Below are 19,664 nucleotides of genomic sequence, written 5' to 3' on the forward strand. Positions count from 1 at the left end.
CAATTTTCTCATTAGTGGAACAATTTATTAAAACAATAGTCTTGGTCTGTATAGGACATTAAATCAAATGATGTTTTCTGTTGATGTGTTTAGTTCCATCATAGAATCTAGGATTCATGGCCAACTTGATTGTAGAAGTATTGTTGATGAGAAGAGGAGTATAATTCACTTGTTTCTTCTACAAATATTCAAGTATTTTTCTAAGCTAAAAAATCTTATTTTTTTCCTATACAACTACTGTATATTTGTTTCTATCATGGAATTTGATAGAACTTATTGTTTGCATGACCTCTAGGAGACAACTATTAGTCTAATACTCATGAGATAACCTAAAGTCGAAACTCCATTTTCTTTTTATTTTTCAAACTATAAGTTTGAATATCCAATCAAAAGGAAGTCATCCACCTATGAATATTTGCATCCAAAATCTTGAGTTCCTCTCAAGTACTTTACATCCCTTTCTATAGTAGACCATTGTACTATCAGAAATGATTTTCCATTAAAATTGAGAGAATTCCAACAACAAATGAAGTATTTGGTCTATTATTTGGGAGGTAGATTAGACTTCCCACAAGCTATTTGTACTTGTTTGCATCCTCAAATTCTTTCCCTTCATTTAGTGTGACCTTAAAGTTTTCTTCCATTATAGTAGATAGAGTGTTGCATTAGCCATGCCAAACATATTCAACAATTCTCCAATGTACTTATTTTGGAATAATATATACTTTGGATGTGAAGTCACCTCAATTCCCAAGTAGTAGGGAAGGTGTCCCAAACCTTTCATCTGAAATCCATGCTTCAAATATTTCTTTTCTAGATTCTATATGGTTTTCATTTTATACATTTACCACAAGGTATAAATAGTTTTGTCAACTTTCTTAACAAGAAAAGTTGCATCATCAAGATTAAAGTGCTTTAAATTCAATTCCAAAATATGATCAATAATATTTTCATACCAAGCTCCTCGCGCTTGTTTTCATCCATATAAGGATTTGATAAGTTTACAATTTTTTTTTTAATTTTTCATTCACAAAAAAATTGTGCTATTGATCCATGAATACATTCTCTTTCATCTATCTATTTGAAAAATTTGTCCTCATATCTATTTGAAGAAATTTCCATCCATTCTAAGCTAGCAACACAAAGAGAGTTGGGATGGTGGTCCATTTTATTCTAGGGGCAACAACTTCTTCATAATCAACATGTTCTCTCTATGAAAACTATTTCTCCGTCAGCCTACTTGTTGAGCGATAAAAGGTGTCTTTTTAACTCCTAATTATCTTCAAATTACTTGTCAACCCAGGGAAGATTTTTCATTTCAAGAGTGTACTTAGTCTAAGGCGACTATTTACTCAAGAGTAATGTTTTGCACTATAGTTCTTAAAATGCAAAAGTAAATGAATGCTAGAAACAAAATCTAATTGGAACAACAAGAAACTAAAATGTTCTGAACTAAATCATTCACTCAAACAATCATGAGTCGAGGACTCAGTAATGATAACTCTCTCCCCTGTAAACTGATGCAAATGAAAATCAATTATAAGCAAGATCTTTAATATGAGAACTTAGACAACTATAGTCAATGTTCTTTACAGTTGTTGATATTTCAATCCACACTGAAGCAATTAACTAGAAAAGATAAATCAATAATGCTACTAACAGAAATGGAATAAACACGCCCACTGCAATAATACTTAAAAGCAAAATCAAATACTTGCATGAAAGAAATGAACAGCAAAGCTTATTTAGTGGGAATGAACAACAGAGCTATTTCAATAGAAATGAACTGCAATATGTAGTAAACATCAAAGTCTAAATATGAACAGCGCAGCATTATATTTGAAATGAACAAGATAACAATTGATGAGCCCCAAAAATGGGTAACTTATTGGGCTCATTTTGCCTACTGTTCTTCATCAATCCACCATTTTTCATAGTTTATGCATGTTTTTTGAGTATATTTATATTAGTTGAACGAATGAGGGTGGTCACTTTACCAAGAAGGCTAATACGTGGTTATTTCAGGTTTTTTTGGACAAATTTTGGAACAAGGCCAAGAAATTATGAGCCAAATGATAGCCAAGCATGAAGGAACAAGGCTGAGGATTCATAGGAAGCGTGTCCCTTGCATTAAATGGCCCTTCCTCGAAATCTCCACCCTCAACTCAGAGCTCAGTAGGCCACCAAAACGAATCCGAAAGGCAGCCGAGCAGCGTTGTGAAAAGTGACTATTTCCTAGCAGTTTGAACAGCCGAGCCCCTTGAGTTAAGGAGGGTTGTTGAGGACCCTCGTAGTGCATAAATAGGAAGGCTTTCAGCCTTTGTAGGTTACTTTTTGAACTGTTGGGTTTTGCACTATAGTGCTGTCATTTTCTTAGCTCATTTTCGTAGCTACTGCTTTATAACTTTGTTGTGACATGGTTATTTTTGAGTAATGAAAAGCATCTTTATTTGGCATCAGTTCTGAGTTTTTCTTAGGAGCCTATAGCTCTTGGGGTTGGGCCCAACCCAAGTGCCAAGGCTTCCTTTATGTACTGTTATTTGTTTTTTATGTCCTTGCAAAATAATTTCTGTTAAGTAGATTGAAATCTTGTTGGTTACCTAGGTCATTGTTGATGATTAGAAAGGCTTTTTATGTTCAGATTGAGTTGATAGGTTAATAACAGGGAAGATCTTCAGAAAAATGCCATCAAGCACCTCTGATCTCACCTCTCCCTCAGTGGGACCATGAGCTGAGACCAAGGTGTCCTTGCAGCTACCAAAAACACTGTCTTTGCTTCATCATGCAATTATTAGTGTAGATTCTCATTTGCAGAAGTTGATACCAGTTGTGGTTACGCGTTCAGGTTCATGATTTCTTAGTTTTCATAGCTATTTCATGTGATTTCATTGCAAATAAACTTCTGTTCATTTCCTTTGTTGTTACTCAGGTCAGATTAGAGTAAAGTAGCTAGGTCATTGGTTTTCCAAGTCATTGTTTGTTCAGTTTGAGAAATAACTTGCAGAGCACCTGTAATACCTCTCCATCTACCCGTACTCCATCAATCCCATCTGATCCATCCCCCAACTCTGATTCTTGCCTCACATTTACTACGTTCCCTCACTTTGACCTAATCTCCATATTTTTGTGCAACATTGCTCTACTCCTCCTTGAACAAATCCAGCCATCCTCATCACTCCTCAGCTCCATCCACCAAGTCCTGGACCTCCTCACTCCCTTATCCTACCCCCACAGTCACTTCTACACCTTTCTCTCTCCATCAACCCTCCAAAATCCCATTTTTGAACATCCTATAGAAATTACAAAACATCCTGTAGAACCGCTGCAGACTTCTTGTAGAAGTTCACGAAAGTAGTTTCTTGATAACCAAACTCTGTGAAACTCTCTGGAAGAGTGCTAGGGACCCCGTATACCCTCTTATAACCTTCCCAACTTCCTACAAGCATTTCCTTTCACCAATCCACCTTTGCACAGTCAAAAACCAATTAAAGCACATGCATGACAATTCTGACACTTTACTCAAAAATACAAAAATATGTTTTTTTTTTTTTTTTCATATTTTATTGTAGAAGTAACTTAGACACATGCACTTCACCTTCTTAGAAGTCAATGGCATCTCTTTCAGTAGCTTTCATCCTCTTTCTTCCATCAGTAGGATTAGCTGGTGAAATTAGGGTTTGCTAGGGTTTGCATTTCCTTTTAGCTTTTTAGTTTCTTTCTGCAAGTAGATTAGCCTCCTTTGAGTTAGCTTCCATCCACCAGTTAGAAAGCTTCTTCTTAGAGATGATAGAATTTGGATTAAGCTCCTAGCGAACTTGTGCTAGTTGAACAAGTGACAGCTGCAGCAAGAGCTAGTACTTGTGCATACAACATCGTCGCTTCCAAGTTTGTTACGAACTACCGGGTTGATAAGCGTAAAGAAGGGAGTCCCAGGAGTTGCAGCATTATTGCTGCAATACTAGAGCCCACCATATTTTTGCTGTCGTTGCCGGGGAAGCGTCAGAGTATTTGTGATTGCTGCTTTTCTTCTATTTTTCTACTACAACCTTTTGCTAAGTAGTTTATTTCATTTCCATTCTGCAATTTCATTTCTGCAAAAGTAGATTAGACATTTCCTGCTTTCATAGATTAGCCTTTTAATTTCGCAATTTCAATTCTGCAAGCGTAGATTAGCATTTCAACTCCGCAGTTTCATTTCAGCAAAATAGATTAGTCCTTTACTGCTTTCATTTCAATTCCGCATTGTCATTTACGCAAGATAGATTTTAGTTAGTTGCAATTCCATATGTTTCAGTTTTGCAGGTACAAGCAGAAAAATAAAACAAAAGAAACCAAAAATATTTCATTTCATGCCTCATAGGAATAGAGACAATACCAAAAAATTCTTGCCCAACACCCCCACCACATCACTGAGTCACCCTTCTCTCTTATTTGGTGGCAGTGATCCAAACAAACCTATAGGTGAACCTCCTGAGATATACGAAGATCCTATAATAGAAGAAGAGCGAGAGGACATTCCTCTTAAGACCATGGCCGAGCACAAAAACGGTATAGGAGATGACGAGAGAATAGAAGGTGCCTTCCCCATCCGAGAGACCAATGGGGACATGAAAATGAAAAACATAAGTCCCTCAGCCTTACCTCACTTCCATGGATTGACTACTGAAGACCCTGATACCTTCCTGTTTGAGTTTTTTGTCCTTTGTCGAACTTATGACTATGCTGAGGACGAGCAAAAGTTGAAACTATTTCCTTCTACCCTCAAGGATGCAGCACTACGCTGGTTCATGGGGTTACCTGGAAACAGTATCACCACTTGGGCTCAGATGCAGCAAGCCTTTAACAACAAATACCGAGACTACTGTAGGTCCAAGGAAACAAAGGGAGAAATCTTCTGGATGACCATGGGAAATGATGAGTCTTTAGAAGACTACGAGGAAAGGTTCCAACTTAGTTATAAACAGGCCAGGTGCACACTTGACCCTGAATCTTTGAAGTTGGTTCTGCTCTGAGGAGTCCCTAAAGACCTTCTAGATACCCTTCATTTTCTAGCTGGAGGGGACATCTACCAACTACCTTATGAGGACATAAATACTGTGTTTAGAAACCATTCTAGGGCAGCCCATAAAAGAGGTAGGGGGAATCCACTTTCAGCTAGTGCCGCCTTCTCCAAGCATGAGTTTGCTAATAAGATGGAAGACCTCAGAAGTGAAATGAGACAGGCCATTGCCATGCAACTTGATACTTTCTGAATCCAACAAAAGAAAGAGGAAGCTGAGAGGGCTTTGGCCATTTTCTGTCCCAGATGTACGAGGAAGCACCCTAAGAACGAGTGTCCATTGCACTCAGTAGAGGTATGTTTCGTTTGTGAGGAAGACCACCCCACAAACCAATGCCCAACCTTACCCAAATTTAAAGCCATGTACCAAGGGACTGAGGCAACCACTGAACCTCTCTACTTCCTCAACCAAAGGAGGCCGCATGGGCCCAGACCTTACCAGCAGGGGATGCAAGGGACATCCCAAGCTTATTATAGCCCCAACCAATCTGCTCACATACCTTCTTGGGGCCCCCCTGCTCATCCTTCCTGGTTCGCACCTCCTTCGTGGTCTTATCCATCTCAATACCATACTCAACCCACTGCTCATTCGTTTCACTCACATGTCCAGCCACAACCTTAGTGGAATGCACCTCAACTAGGGTGGAGGCCCCAATACAGCTCTCCTCCCTCCACTATGCCTCCACCACCGGCTCAACCACAACCATTACCTCCTGCTCCTCCAAGACAACCCCAGATGCCTGCTCAACCGAACCTGAACCACAACAACAGACAGGCCTAGCAAGTATACACTGGGGAGACAACATGCCCTACCTATGGTGTGGAGATCCAGGAGATCAACCTGCGATCTAGGAAGGTCTTTCCAGATCGCCAAGCTCCTCCCCTGGAGGATGAGGAAGAGAAACAGGAAAGTGAACCCAAAGCCTTTCCACCCTTTCCTGAGTGACTAACAGTAACCACGCAACCAAACCCAGAGGAGACTGAACTTCTGGGAGAACTTAAACAGTTGTGTGTGAAAATACCACTTGTCCAGGCCATAAAATATGTACCAATATACAACAAATTGATCAAGGAGAAGTGCTTCAGGCACCTAGGCAGGCGAAAGAGAGATGCCTCGACTATCAATGTCATAGGACAATTGTCCGATCTAATGTTGGGGCAAGTAATCTGTCCAAAGCATTTGGACCCTGGGAGTCCTGTAGTTGATGTCCACATCAATGGCACCATCATCCCCCATACCTTGATTGATCTAGGGGCTGTCATTAATGTGATGACCAGGGACACTATGCTTAAACTCAACCTTCATAGTTCCTTAAGGAAGACCTCGACAGTACTGCAGTTAGCATACCGCTCCATCGCGACTCCCAAAGGGATTGTGGAAGATGTCCTGGTCTCTGTTGACTCTTGGGAGTACCCTGCGGACTTCTTGGTCCTTTAGCGAAAGGAAAATCTCACTAGATACCCACTCATTTTGGGAAGGCCTTGGTTAGCTACTGCGGATGCTTACATCAGTTGTCGAGCTGGAAGCATGACCATCAAGAATGGGCCTATGTCCAAACAGCTAGTCTTATACCCTCCTGCCCAACCTCTGCTAGAACATGACTTACCACTCTGGTTGGAAGAGGGAGATGAGGATGAGGTCTACTCTGTACCATTGTGCACAGTAGAAACCACCAGGGGAGGCCCTCAAACCGAGGATGACTTGATTGAGAATTTGATTCAAAATCCACCTCCCAGTGCACTATCCTTGGAGGAGTTGGTGGAAGGTACCCAAGCCAGCACTTTAGTGGACCTCTATGTGACTGATCTGACCTCTCCTAGAGTTAAGAATGTGGAATTTGGCCTCGAAAGAACCTTAAAGATCAGCTCCTCCCTATCTCCCTCCCAGGAGAAGGAGTTGTGTAGCTTACTGAACAAACATCTGGATGCTTTCGCTTGGAGCTATAAGGAGATGAAAGGAGTCCACCCTTCGGTTTGTACCCATCACATTTACATTAAAGAAGATTGTAAACCAGTCAGGCAGCCTCAGAGGAGAATGAATCCAACCCTTAAAGACATCATCAAAGAAGAATTGCAAAAATTGTTGGATGCAGGATTCATCTACCCCATCTCTGATAGTGAGTGGGTCTCACCTCTAGTGCTTGTGCCCAAGAAAAACAGAAAGTGGAGAATCTTTGTAGATTACCGAGAACTTAACAAAGCCACCAAGAAATACCATTTCCCTTTGCCTTTCATAGATCAAGTGTTGGATGGACTGGCAGGGAAGAAGTTCTTCTCTTTCCTAGATGGGTTCAACGTGTATAATCAGATCCAAATCAGCACGGAGGACCAAGATAAGACCACCTTCACTTGTCCCTGGGGTACCTTTGCTTACCGAGTCCTTCCCTTTGGGTTATGCAATGCTCCTGCCACTTTCCAAAGAGCAGTATTGAGCATATTTTCTGAGTTGGTCCACGATTCAGTAGAAATCTATATGGATGACTTTACTCCTTATGGGTCCAACTTCCAAGAAGCATTGACTATTCTAGGAAAAGTTTTAACCAAGTGTATTGAGATGAACCTGTCCCTCAATCCCGAAAAATGTGAATTCCTGATGACTGAAGGGACTGTGCTAGGTCATACAATTTCTCAACAAGGATTACAGGTGGATCCTAACAAGATTGCTATCATCCAGAAGGTCCCACCTCCTCAAAAGGTAAGAGATGTTCGGAGTTTCCTAGGCTTAACAGGATATTATAGAAGACTCATTAAAGATTTCAGTAAGCTAGCCTCGCCATTGTTTGGCCTCTTAGGGAAAGATGTTGAGTTTAAATGGATTTTCGACTGTCAAGGGGCTCTGGATGAGTTGAAAGCTAAGCCGGTGTCCGCCTCGATCTTGAGAGGTCCAAACCGGGCCCTACCTTTCCACATCCACACTGATGCCTCGAAAAAGGCCATAAGGGCAGCCTTAGCACAAGTTGAGGAGAAACTACCATATGCCATATACTTCGTCAGCAAAAACCTGTCCAAGGCAGAAATGAACTATACTATAACTAAGAAAGAGTTCCTGGTCATAGTCCATTCCCTAAACAAGTTCAGACACTACATCACTGGTTATCAAACATTCGTACACACTGATCATGCTGCAATTAGATATTTAATGAATAAGCCTGATGTAAATGCTCGTATCATTAGGTGGTTACTTTTGTTGCAGCAATTTGATTTGACTATTGTCGACAAGCCAGGTAAGGAAAATGTTGTTGCTGACTTCTTGTCTAGATTGGATTTGCCTATAGGTGAAGAAGGGACAGTGGATGACCAGATGCCAGATGAACACCTGTTTGCTATCTTAGTACTCTCTCCATGGTTTGCTAATATAGCAAATTACTTGGTCTCAGCACAGTTCCCTCCACATCTATCCTCAAAGGAGAAGAGCAGAATTGTGAGGAAGAGTGCCCCGTTCACTTGGATCGGGGGCAACCTGTTCAAACATGGCCCATATTAGATCTTGAGGAATTGTGTTAGCGAGGAGGAAGTCTTTGACATCCTCCTAACCTGTCACGATGGGCCCTGTGGAGGCCACTTTGTAGCAAAAAGGATTGCCTTCAAAATTCTACAGGCAGGCTACTATTGGCCTACTCTTCATCAAGATGCCAGAAGATACATCAGCCAGTGTGACCGATGTCAGAGGATGGGGAAACCGACTCCAAGGGATGAGATGCCTATCCAACGTGACCTTCGAGCCATTTGAGAAGTGGGGCATGGCTTTTGTGGGTCCTATCAACCCTCCTTCAAAGCAAAGGTCTTACATCATTGTGTGCACCGACTACCTAACAAAGTGGGCAGAAACAAAGGCAATCAAAGCAGCGACAAAAGAAAAGGTGGTTGAGTTTTTAAGGGAAAATATCTTCTATAAGTTTGGCTACCCAAGAGAGTTAGTCACCGATCAAGGAAGCCAGTTCACCTCTAACTTGATTGAAGACCTGCTCGCTCATCACAAGATCAAGCACATAACTTCCACCTCGTATCATCCACAAGCAAATGGATAGGTGGAAGTCACTAATAGAGCATTCGAAGGGATTTTGGCTAAGGTGGTGAGCAGTAGCAGAAAGGATTCGACAGATCGCCTGGTTGAGGCCACCTGGACGTACAACACCACTTGGAAGACTACAACAGGTTTCACACCTTATGAGCTGGTCTACAGGAAGAAAGCTTTGTTGTCCATAGAGTTCGAGTACAACACATTGAGGGTGGTAGCTCAGCTGGACTTAGATCTCATCCATGCTCAACGTGAAATATTACTGGAGCTGAATGGATTAGATGAACAGAGAATGTAGTCCCTCCTCCACTCAGAAGTAGTTCAACACTAGAGGAAGATATGGCATGACTAGCACCTTAATGAAAAGTAATTCCAGCTGAGAGATTGGGCGCTACTGTATGACTCAAGATACAAGGATTTCAAAGGGAAGCTGAGGACAAGATGGTTAGGACCATATACAGTGGAAAAATGCAATGATAATGGTTCAGTCCTTATTAAGACCATTGATGAAGAAGCCATCCCCATGCTTGTCAATGGGCATCGATTTAAAATCTACAAGAAACCCCTTTCGAGGCAGGAGTTCATTGAAACTTTGGAAAAGTCAGTGCTGGTAGTAGAGAAAGGCTCTGCCTCTATTCCACCCACACCTTCATCATCATAAAAAAAAAAAAAGGAATAAAAAGATCCTTGGGTGAAAACCTCTTTGAGGCGCCCAAGGCAAATAGTGAGGGTGAAAACCTCATGGAAGCGCCCCAGCTGTCTCTCAAAAAATAAAGAAATGGAATAAAAAAGATCCTTGGGTGAAAATATCTTTGAGGCGCCTAGGGCAGATAGTGGGGGTGAAAACCTCATGGAGGTGCCCCAGCTGTCTCTCAAAAAAAAAGGAGAAAAAAGAGAAAAGAAAAAAGAAACAGGCCTAATCTCTGTAAAATAATTGCAGGTTGCAGGGAATACATTGCAAGTAAAGAAGGTTGTGCAAAATGAGGACAGGGGTCTGTACCAGGCTACAGGACATCCTTACAGACACTCCCTCCATGGCCACTCGCCTTTCCTAGGATTTGATCACATTTGGGTCGAGATTCCACCTCCTACAGGAAGTTCTGGGCTTTCTACAGGAAGTTTTGGGCTTTCTACAGGAAGTTTTGTATTTCTATAGGAAACATCTTGTAGAACCTTCACGCCGGCCAAATTTGATTTTGGAAAGGGATCTGGAGCTTGGAATTTGTTGGTTAGGCCTGCATCCACCCCTCTATTCCATCCATCACCATATGTCACCCCTGTTTCATCTCTTTCCACCTCCATTGCACCCACCTGGTTATGTGTTCCTACACAGTCATACAAGAAATCCTGTTTTCTTCAAATGGAAATTTTTTTTTTTTCAAGTGACAAGTCAAGCAACAAAGGCTCGCACACTCTACCTGTTCAAGCTCCATTTAGACTCTTCATCAGCGAATTTAGCCCTGCTCGTTTAGCCTGCATCCCAGGAGGAGAAGTAGCTACAAGACATCCTACAGGAATCTTGTAGCAGCTGATCCCTCTGGAAGACATACTCTAGAGGCAGGGGCAGCCGAAACCAACAAAGGGATCATGTAAAAAGGTTCCTCCTGGATGTGAAAACATCCTCGACAGCTGAAACCAAACAGAACTTGTGCATGCAGTGTTGTCAACCGAAGGATCGGGTTCCAAAGCCATGCATACAGCATCAAAAAATGAAAGAATGGGTTCTAGCACCTGTGCACGAGGCAGCAGCAAGCGAAGCAGTGGTTCCAAGTCCCAAAGTCTACATAACGTGTCCACGGCCACACAGGTAAGTTTCTAACCTCATTCGTCAATTGCATAAACTATATTTCGAAAATTGCATGTCTGTGAAAATGGTTCGGATTGAACGAATTTGGTGGCCAGTCAACTGGCCACCCACAGCTAGTCACATAGCTTTGTGGGATCCGAACAAGCTCAGTTACATTCAAATTTTCCAACGAGACATGCAGCTGACACGTGTGGAGTGTCCAGTGAGGGAAAATCGGTAGGACTGTCAGTGGTGGCGGCGGTTAATGGCAGAGGAGAGGTAATGGCCGTCAGGGACACGCAGAGGAATGATGACTGGCCACCCACAGCTAGTCACATAGCTTTGTGGGATCCGAACAAGCTCAGTTACATTCAAATTTTCCAACGAGACATGCAGCTGACACGTGTGGAGTGTCCAGTTAGGGAAAATCGGTAGGACTGTCAGTGGTGGCGGCGGTTAATGGCAGAGGAGAGGTAATGGCCGTCAGGGACACGCAGAGGAATGATGGCTGTGACGTTGGCTAATGGTTCGGCCCGACCACCTCACCCCCTCGCCATGAATTGCGCTGTAGTTCAAAAATGCTCGGCTGAAGACTCGCGTTAACCGCTGTTCATTTTCACTTGCAAACGTCCTCAGCCAAAGTACGCGTCCTCTGCTTCCACAATTTGTTAACCCATCGTCCTCCACCGAGCTTTTCATCCTGTTTCAAAATTCTCCCACGTACCAGGCTCGTTTAGAAGTGCAGTGACATCCTACAGAAGCTGACAAGAGTTCTACAGGAAGAAGCTCTACAAGAAATATGACATAGCCTTCCGGAGCAGAGAAGCCTAGACTTTTCTTCGTCAAATTTGGAGCTCCGAGAGAAGTAGGCTCAAAAACACTCTTCCATGCATAGTATATTTTGAAAAAATGGTGATTTGAGCGGTCTTGAATTGGAGGGTTAGAGACAAGTCTGCCTGTGAGTCGAAAATAGCAGTTTACCTGTGTGCTGCACAGAATTTCTCGGTTGGTTCTGCGTCAAAATTATCCTCCACAGTTCCTATTAAGAAAATTCCTCCTGTAGAAAAGATAAAGCACTGTGAGGGCTAACCTGTGTATGAAGAATGCAAATTTTACATGGTTGTATGTATGCTGGGGATGAAAATTGAGCTCTAAACTCTGTCTGTGGAAACCTAATTCTTCCTGTTACACACAGACAGTCGAGTTTGGGAAGCAAAAGCATTAGAACAAGGGAATTGGTGCAAAGTTAAAACATAAACACCTGAGAGATCCTGTCTTGAAGTTCAAAGGACGAAACTATAAAACAACAGTCCCTCTCTGCTCAGAGCATAAAATAGAGCACTCTCACCATGCCAAGGGGGTTTATCAGGAAGGAACCCTCGGATTCCAAAAAATTGCGTGAACATCCCGAGGTAGTGAACCTCTTCACCCGTGCCAATTGGATGACCTTTTGTGACAAAATTCCGGGTCATGACGATGAGATAACAGAGGAATTCTTAATGTCCCTGCAACCTAAATCAAAGGCACTGGCCACTGTGAATTTCAGAGGGTTGACCCTAAACCTTACCCCTGAACTCATTAGTCGAGTTACTGATTTTCCATTGGGGATACCCTGGAGCAAAGAGGAGAGGGCATTGGGCCAAAAAGCCAAGAAAGAATTCTTCCTACCCGAGGAATAGTTTGTAGAAGACAAGAACGGGGTACGGAGAGCCAGCCTACATCCTTTTTGGAGTGAAGTCAGTTTCCAGATCATGAAATACATTACCTGTGAGGGGCGGTTTAGTATTTTCTATGGCTATCATTTCCGGTTGCTAAGTGAACTCAGACATGGGATGGATTTACCTTCAGAACAAAAGTTAAGCATCCCCTATTTTCTTCTGCAATCATTAATTGAGTGTGGCACAAAATTGAAGGAAGGGACACCGGATCATCTAGCCCATCATGGGCTCATCAAGATTTTAGTGGAAGATGCCTTCCACACCTACACTGTCCCCCTCTCCTGGGAGATTTTCCACAACATGTCCAGAGATGACGATATTCGAATTCTGGCCGAGGAACTCACCTCATCTAGTAGTGAAGAAAGGGAAAACACTGAGGCAGGAGAGAAAGCCAGTGGTAAAGAAACACATGACAGACCACCACAGAAAGAACAAGAAGAGCAATGAGGGAAAGGCCAAGTTGCTGAGCCTAAAACTGTGGGAGGAACAATGGCACAAACACCCAGGGAGAAACAATTGCAGAGTAGAGTAGAGAGGACTAAAAAATTCCAAACAAAGGAGGGCACAACCAAGGCAACCACACATAAATTAAAAGGAAAGACACATCCAACCAAGAAAATCGAAACAGTTGGAACAGTTTCTACAGGAAGCATGAAAACAGTCGACACAAGACTTTCTACAAGAAGCATGGAAACGGAGCAGCAAAAGGAGAAATCACCTGAGATTTTGGCCAAGGAGGCGGCAGTTGTGCTGGCTGCCTTAAGCACATCTCCAAAGCAAAAAGGGAAGCGAAAAAGGGAGCCTTCCATGTATTTTAAGGCAAGAAGGAGCATTCGGACAAAAACTGGCAGACCCCAACCATAGTCAAATGAGCCAATTACGATTGTGGACACCCCAGCTAAACAAAAGGAAAGATCTCCTTGAAAGGAATCCATCACCTATGAATGGGGAAGCCCGAAAACATCCACCTGGAGATAAAGGATGAAAATGCTGGACACAAAGACCTCTCTACAGGATGCTGAGACTGTTCTACAAGAAACGCTAGCTAGGCTAAAGGAGACCAAAGAATTGGAAGGAAAGACAACTAAATCATCACAGGAGGAAGAAAAGGCGGAGAACATTGTGGAACGAAGCCCCCAGCCCAGCTTGGACTCCTACTATAACTTGTTAGAAGCCAAAAAGATCATTCCCCAAAAATTCGCAGTGCCACTTTTCCTTGCACTAGAAGAAGAGAGAGTGAGGACACACACTTGGATGAAGATCGCCAAGTCCAAGGGTGTGGCAGATATAGGTCCCCTGGAGGAACAACTCAAAGAGGCTAGAAAGGAATTGGCTATGGTACGGCATGTGGAAAGCAGCCAGCGGGCCAAGATACAAGAGGGACAACATAAGGAAGACAGGCCCCACATCTTGGGAGAAAAACAACAACAAGAGGAGCCCACAATAGACAAATAAACCCCTGATGAACAACAGAGAAGAGATGGGTTGTAGGCTGAAATTGAGACACTAACTAGACAACTACAAGAGAAGGACTTCCAAACAGCCCAGGAGATACAGTCTCTGAAACAGCATGTGCAAGAAAAGGAGGCCCAAATGGCTTGCATGGCCAGCTAGGCGATGGAAGCTTTGTAGTGTAGGCAACCTGCCAAATCATATGCCCTATACCTTAAGGATCAGTGGTTGCAGTTTTAGATTAATAGCCTGGCCCAAAGGGGCATCACTCCATTTCAAAATTATCATCAATTTGTGGCTTTATGTGACAGTAGCTCATCAGAGGACAAGGCTAAACTATCAGAGTTTTATTTGCACAACTTAGCCCCTCCAAATATGAATTCATGGGATCCCAACACTGTGGTAGGAGACGTCCAACTTATGGCCATGGCCTCTTGGATGAATCATGAGGAAAAAAGAGCAGCAGAGGTCCAAAATATTATGAGCAGGGAACTCAGTGAGCCACTAATGATCAAAGCAGAGCTAGAGGATCCCTCAGCAGTGATAAGAACCCACCATCACTTGGCCAACAGCCCTCAGGATTTACCAGATTACATTGAGCAACAGGCTCAAGCTATTGCCCACTTTGAGGACAGGGAGAGACTGTTGGGGGATAACTGCCTTCATGCCTACATAAGGCGGTGGAACACACTGCCCCACAGCTTGAAGATAAGATAATACCACTCTCCAACCAGGATGAGGGAGGCCTTGGCAAGGGTACCCCTCTACAAACAGTTAATGAAAGATCTGCAAGCTAATTAGATCGGCCTGAAATTCAGTCCTCCCTTGCTTCTGGGATTGCTAGAAGGAGTTAAGGAAAAGGAGGAAAATAGACAGTGGGAGGAAGTGGAAAGAAAAGTAGGATTTCACGACTGGGAAGAAGACATCACCGCGAAGGCCTGGGACGTGAAAGAGGCAGTCAAAGCTATCAAGGATGATGAGCTAGATTAGTTGCTTAAAGGATGAGAAACCCATTTAGCAGGGGGGTGATGATGATCCCCAAAAATGGGTAACTTATTGGGCTCATTTTGCCTACTGTTCTTCATCAATCCACCATTCTTCATAGTTTATGCATGTTTTTTGAGTATATTTATGTTAGTTGAATGAATGAGGGTGGTCACTTTACCAAGAAGGCTAATACGTGGTTATTTCAGGTTTTTTGGACAAATTTTGGAACAAGGCAAAGCAATTATGAGCCAGATGATAGCCAAGCATGAAGGAACAAGGCTGAGGATTCGTAGGAAGCGTGTCCCTTGCATTAAATGGCCCTTCCTCGAAATCTCCACCCTTAACTCGGAGCTCAGCAGGCCACCAAAATGAATCCTAAAGGTAGCTGAGTAGCTTTGTGAAAAGTGACTATTTACTGGCAATTTGAACAGCCGAGCCCCTTGAGTTAAGGAGGGCTACTGAGGACCCTCGTAGTGCATAAATAGGAAGGCTTTCAGCCTTCGTAGGTTACTTTTTGAACTATTGGGTTTTGCACTATAGTGCTATCATTTTCTTAGCTCATTTTCGTAGCTACTGCTGTATAACTTTCTTGTGACATGGTTATTTTTGAGTAATGAAAAGCAGCTTTATTTGGCATTAGTTCTGAGTTTTTCTTAGGAGCCTATAGCTCTTGGGGTTGGGCCCAACCCAAGTGCCAAGGCTTCCTTTGTGTACTGTTATTTGTTTTTTATGTCCTTGCAAAATAATTTCTATTAAGTAGATTGAAATCTTGCTGGTTACCTAGGTCATTGTTGATAATTAGAAAGGATTTTTATGTTCAGATTAAGTTGATAGGTTAATAACACAAAATATCTTCAGAGAAAGGCCATCAAGCACCTCTGATCTCACCTCTCCCTTAGTGGGACCATGAGCTGAGACCAAGGTGTCCTTGCAGCTACCAAAAACACTGTCTTTGCTTCATCATGCAATTATTAGTGTAGATTCTCATTTGCAGAAGTTGATACTAGTTGTGGTTACACGTTCAGGTTCATGATTTCTTAGTTTTCATAGCTATTTCATGTGATTCCATTGCAAATAAATTCTGTTCATTTCCTTTGTTGTTACTCAGGTTAGATTAGAGTAAAGTAGCTAGGTCATTGGTTTTCCAAGTCATTTTTGTTCAGTTTGAGAAATAACTTGTAGAGCACCTGTAATACCTCGCCATCTACCCATAGTCCATCAATCCCATCTGCTCCATCCCTCAACTCTGATTCTTGCCTCATATTTACTATGTTCCCTCACCTTGACCTAATTTCCATACTTTTGTGCAACATTGCTCTACTCCTCCTTGAAAAAATCCAGCCATCCTCATCACTCCTCAGCTCCTCCACCAAGTCCCGGACTTCCTCACACCCTTATCCTACCCCCACACTCACTTCTACACCTTTCTCTCTCCATCAACACTCCAAAATCCTATTTTTGAACATCCTGTAGAAATTACAGAACATCCTGTAGAACCCCTGCAGACTTCCTGTAGAAGCTCACGAAAGTCGTTTCTTGATAGCCAAACTCTGTGAAACTCTCTGGAAGGGTACTAGGGACCCCTTAGGCCCTTTTCTAACCTTCCCAACATCCTACAAGCATTTCCTCTCACCAATCCACCTCTCCACAGTAAAAAACCAGTCAAAGCACATCTGTGACAATTCTAACACTTTACTCAAAAATACAAAAAGATGTTTTTTCTTAGATTTCACTGTAGAAGTAGCTTAGACACATGTATTTCACCTTCTTAGAAGTTAATGGCATCTCTTTCAGTAGCTTTCGTCCTCTTTCTTGCATCAGTAAGATTAGCTGGTAAAATTAGGGTTTGCTAGGGTTTACATTTCCTTTAGCTTTTCAGTTTCTATCTGTAAGTAGATTAGCCTCCTTTGAGTTAGCTTCCATCCATCAGTTAGAAAGCTTCTTCTCAGAGCTCATAGAAGTTGGATTAAGTTCCTATCGGACTTGTGCCAGCTGACCAAGTGATAGCTGCGGCAAGAGCTAGTACTTGTGCATACAGCACCGTCGCTTCTAGGTTTGTTACGAACTACCGGGTTGATAAGAGTAAAGAAGGGAGTCCCAGGAGTTGCAAAATTATTGCTACAATACTGGAGCCCACCAACAATATAAGTTGAAAAGGATAATAATCTCTATTATGATGGAAAGGAATGACCACGCGATTCAATCACAGTTATGGAATAAAACAATTTCATAAAATATTAGAACAACACGCTGTAAAAACATGAAATTGTAAAGCAATGTGATTCAAGGAAATAAGAATTAAATCAAACCATCACATGACTGGAACTGTAAAGTAATGGTACAAATAGCCAGTGGATCCACCAGGGCCAGGCCCTTAGCCTCCAGGGATGCACTGCTATGATTACTCTAGGAGATGCAAGGGACTGCAACTGTTTTTATATATTAATCAGTGCATAAACATTACAGTAGTTTCGTTCTCTGGTTTAGCAATGAGAGTCAACAATAACAGTTACAATTTCTCAATATTAATTCTCCCATTCCTCCTATCCTACCCTATATATCTCTAATCTAACAATCCATCTAAGTCTCTTTCTAATCATCCATCATGAATCATGAATCATGAATCCTGAATTCTGAATCCCCTTCTCTGATCTCCGTTTTCATTTAAATACACAGAGAGAAAAGAGAAGTTACAACCGCAATGATTAAAAAATGATTTCTATTACAAAATTGAATTGTTCTCAACAAATTGATAAGCAAGATCATATCTGAGATATCCTTCCATCCATCATTCAACAAGAACAGGTCAAATTTGGCATTGCAACTAGGATAATTTGGAAAACGGCCACACAACGAATCTGAGAAAAACATTTTCAGAGAACCCTTTGTTTCTCTCAATACGAACAAAATTTGGGAAAACTGCTCATTGCAAAACTAATTTGGTCCGTTTTGGACATAACCCCTGTTTTTGATTTTCCATATTCTTCTCCATTTGCCCAAAACATTCAATACAAAATTGTCACTTTTTATTCCAACGAATTTTTGAGTTGGCACATTTAATGATCAAATCTTTAATCTGAAAAATATCTTGGAGGCTAAAACTGGTGAGTAATGTTACAACCAATTTATTAATAAACCATCATTGATAAAATCATACATAATCATCAATTTATTAAAAGTAAAGGAGAATAAATAATATTTTTCCATAAGAGCATAAATCATTATAAGATGGAATTATATGATAAACCATGATAAATGACATGATAAAGAAGAGTAGAAATGGGTGGAATAGGTGTTCAAAAGTGATAATAATAATGACATATTAACGGCCCAACGCACTCCCACAATGAATATACTTCATGTCCTCATGCAACAAAAAATTGAATATATTGCATGTCTTCATGTAACCCAAAGACAAACCCCATATGTTAACCAAGCAATAAAAAAGTTGTTCATCCCAGTTCATAAAATGGATAGAACAAATGAATTCTTCTTTAATTAATGAATATTCAATTTTAGCAATCTTGATGAAGGGGTAACAATTTTTACATTGACGTTCAAGTTATGTGTATATGAAGTTGTAGTAAAATATGATATAAGTAATAACAAACTTCATTAACCATTTTCTCAAAAACTACAAACCAGATTTTGCTGAAATTTTGCAAGTAGATTTCTACTATATTAATGCTTCTATGATCCAAAAATTAGGTCGTTTTGATGCATGGATCATGAGATATAAACAAAATGGTTGTAGGTGATAGTGCATGATTTCCGAAATTTTATGAAGCAATTTAACTTGAAATTACTGGGTTTGTGTATTTTAATGATACGTCTGTGTTTTCCAGAGATCATAAGAATTGAGTTCATAGTTTTAAAAATATTATGGAAATCAATTTCTGCACTGAAATTGTATGCCTTAAATGAGAAAGAAAGTAGAAAACATCCATCATGCGTAGCAATTCCTCCCCCTCTCTGAAGAATTAGCGTGCTCTCATGCAATGCTAGAAAAACAAATTTAGGTGGTTGCTACCATCTGTTGAATTCTATGCTTGGTGTAAAACAACATGGAATAAGGGAGGTGTTGAGAATGAATAAGAATATCAATGGATAAAAAAGAATATGAATGACATGGTCATAAGAAATAAATGAATGAAAGCAACACTCCCACAAACTGAAAGATGATATGCCGCTGAAAAATGGGAAGTGGTAAAGATGTGGAATGAAGGATGATAAATAATACTCAAAAAGGATTTTCATTAAATTCTCCTAAATTCGTAATAAATCATAAAATTATGCTATTTTACCTCAATTTTTACCTCCAAAAAGAAAAATGTGGAATGACATATATGTACTGGCATTTGTTGAAGCTGATGTAGGCAAAGTTGGTGCTGAAAGTGATGTAAAAGGTGGAATCCAGGCAAGCACATCATGTCTGAACAATTGTTCACGTTCGTGAGTTGCTTGAGCCTCTTCTATTAGTTGCAATAGTGTGGTCATGCTACAAATAGAGTTTCCCCCCATACTTGTTGTTCTACTATAAACAAATCACTATTTTGCATACAATGTTCTTGAATCCACATTGTTAGTTTTGAATAGCAACAAATTAAGATGCATGTAAAAATTTCAATCAGAAAATTTTTTGTA

Source organism: Pinus tabuliformis, chromosome 1_2 (genome assembly GCF_031772625.1).
Source record: "Pinus tabuliformis cultivar Carrire ecotype Pingquan chromosome 1_2, CPIR1, whole genome shotgun sequence".
NCBI lineage: Eukaryota > Viridiplantae > Streptophyta > Pinopsida > Pinales > Pinaceae > Pinus > Pinus tabuliformis.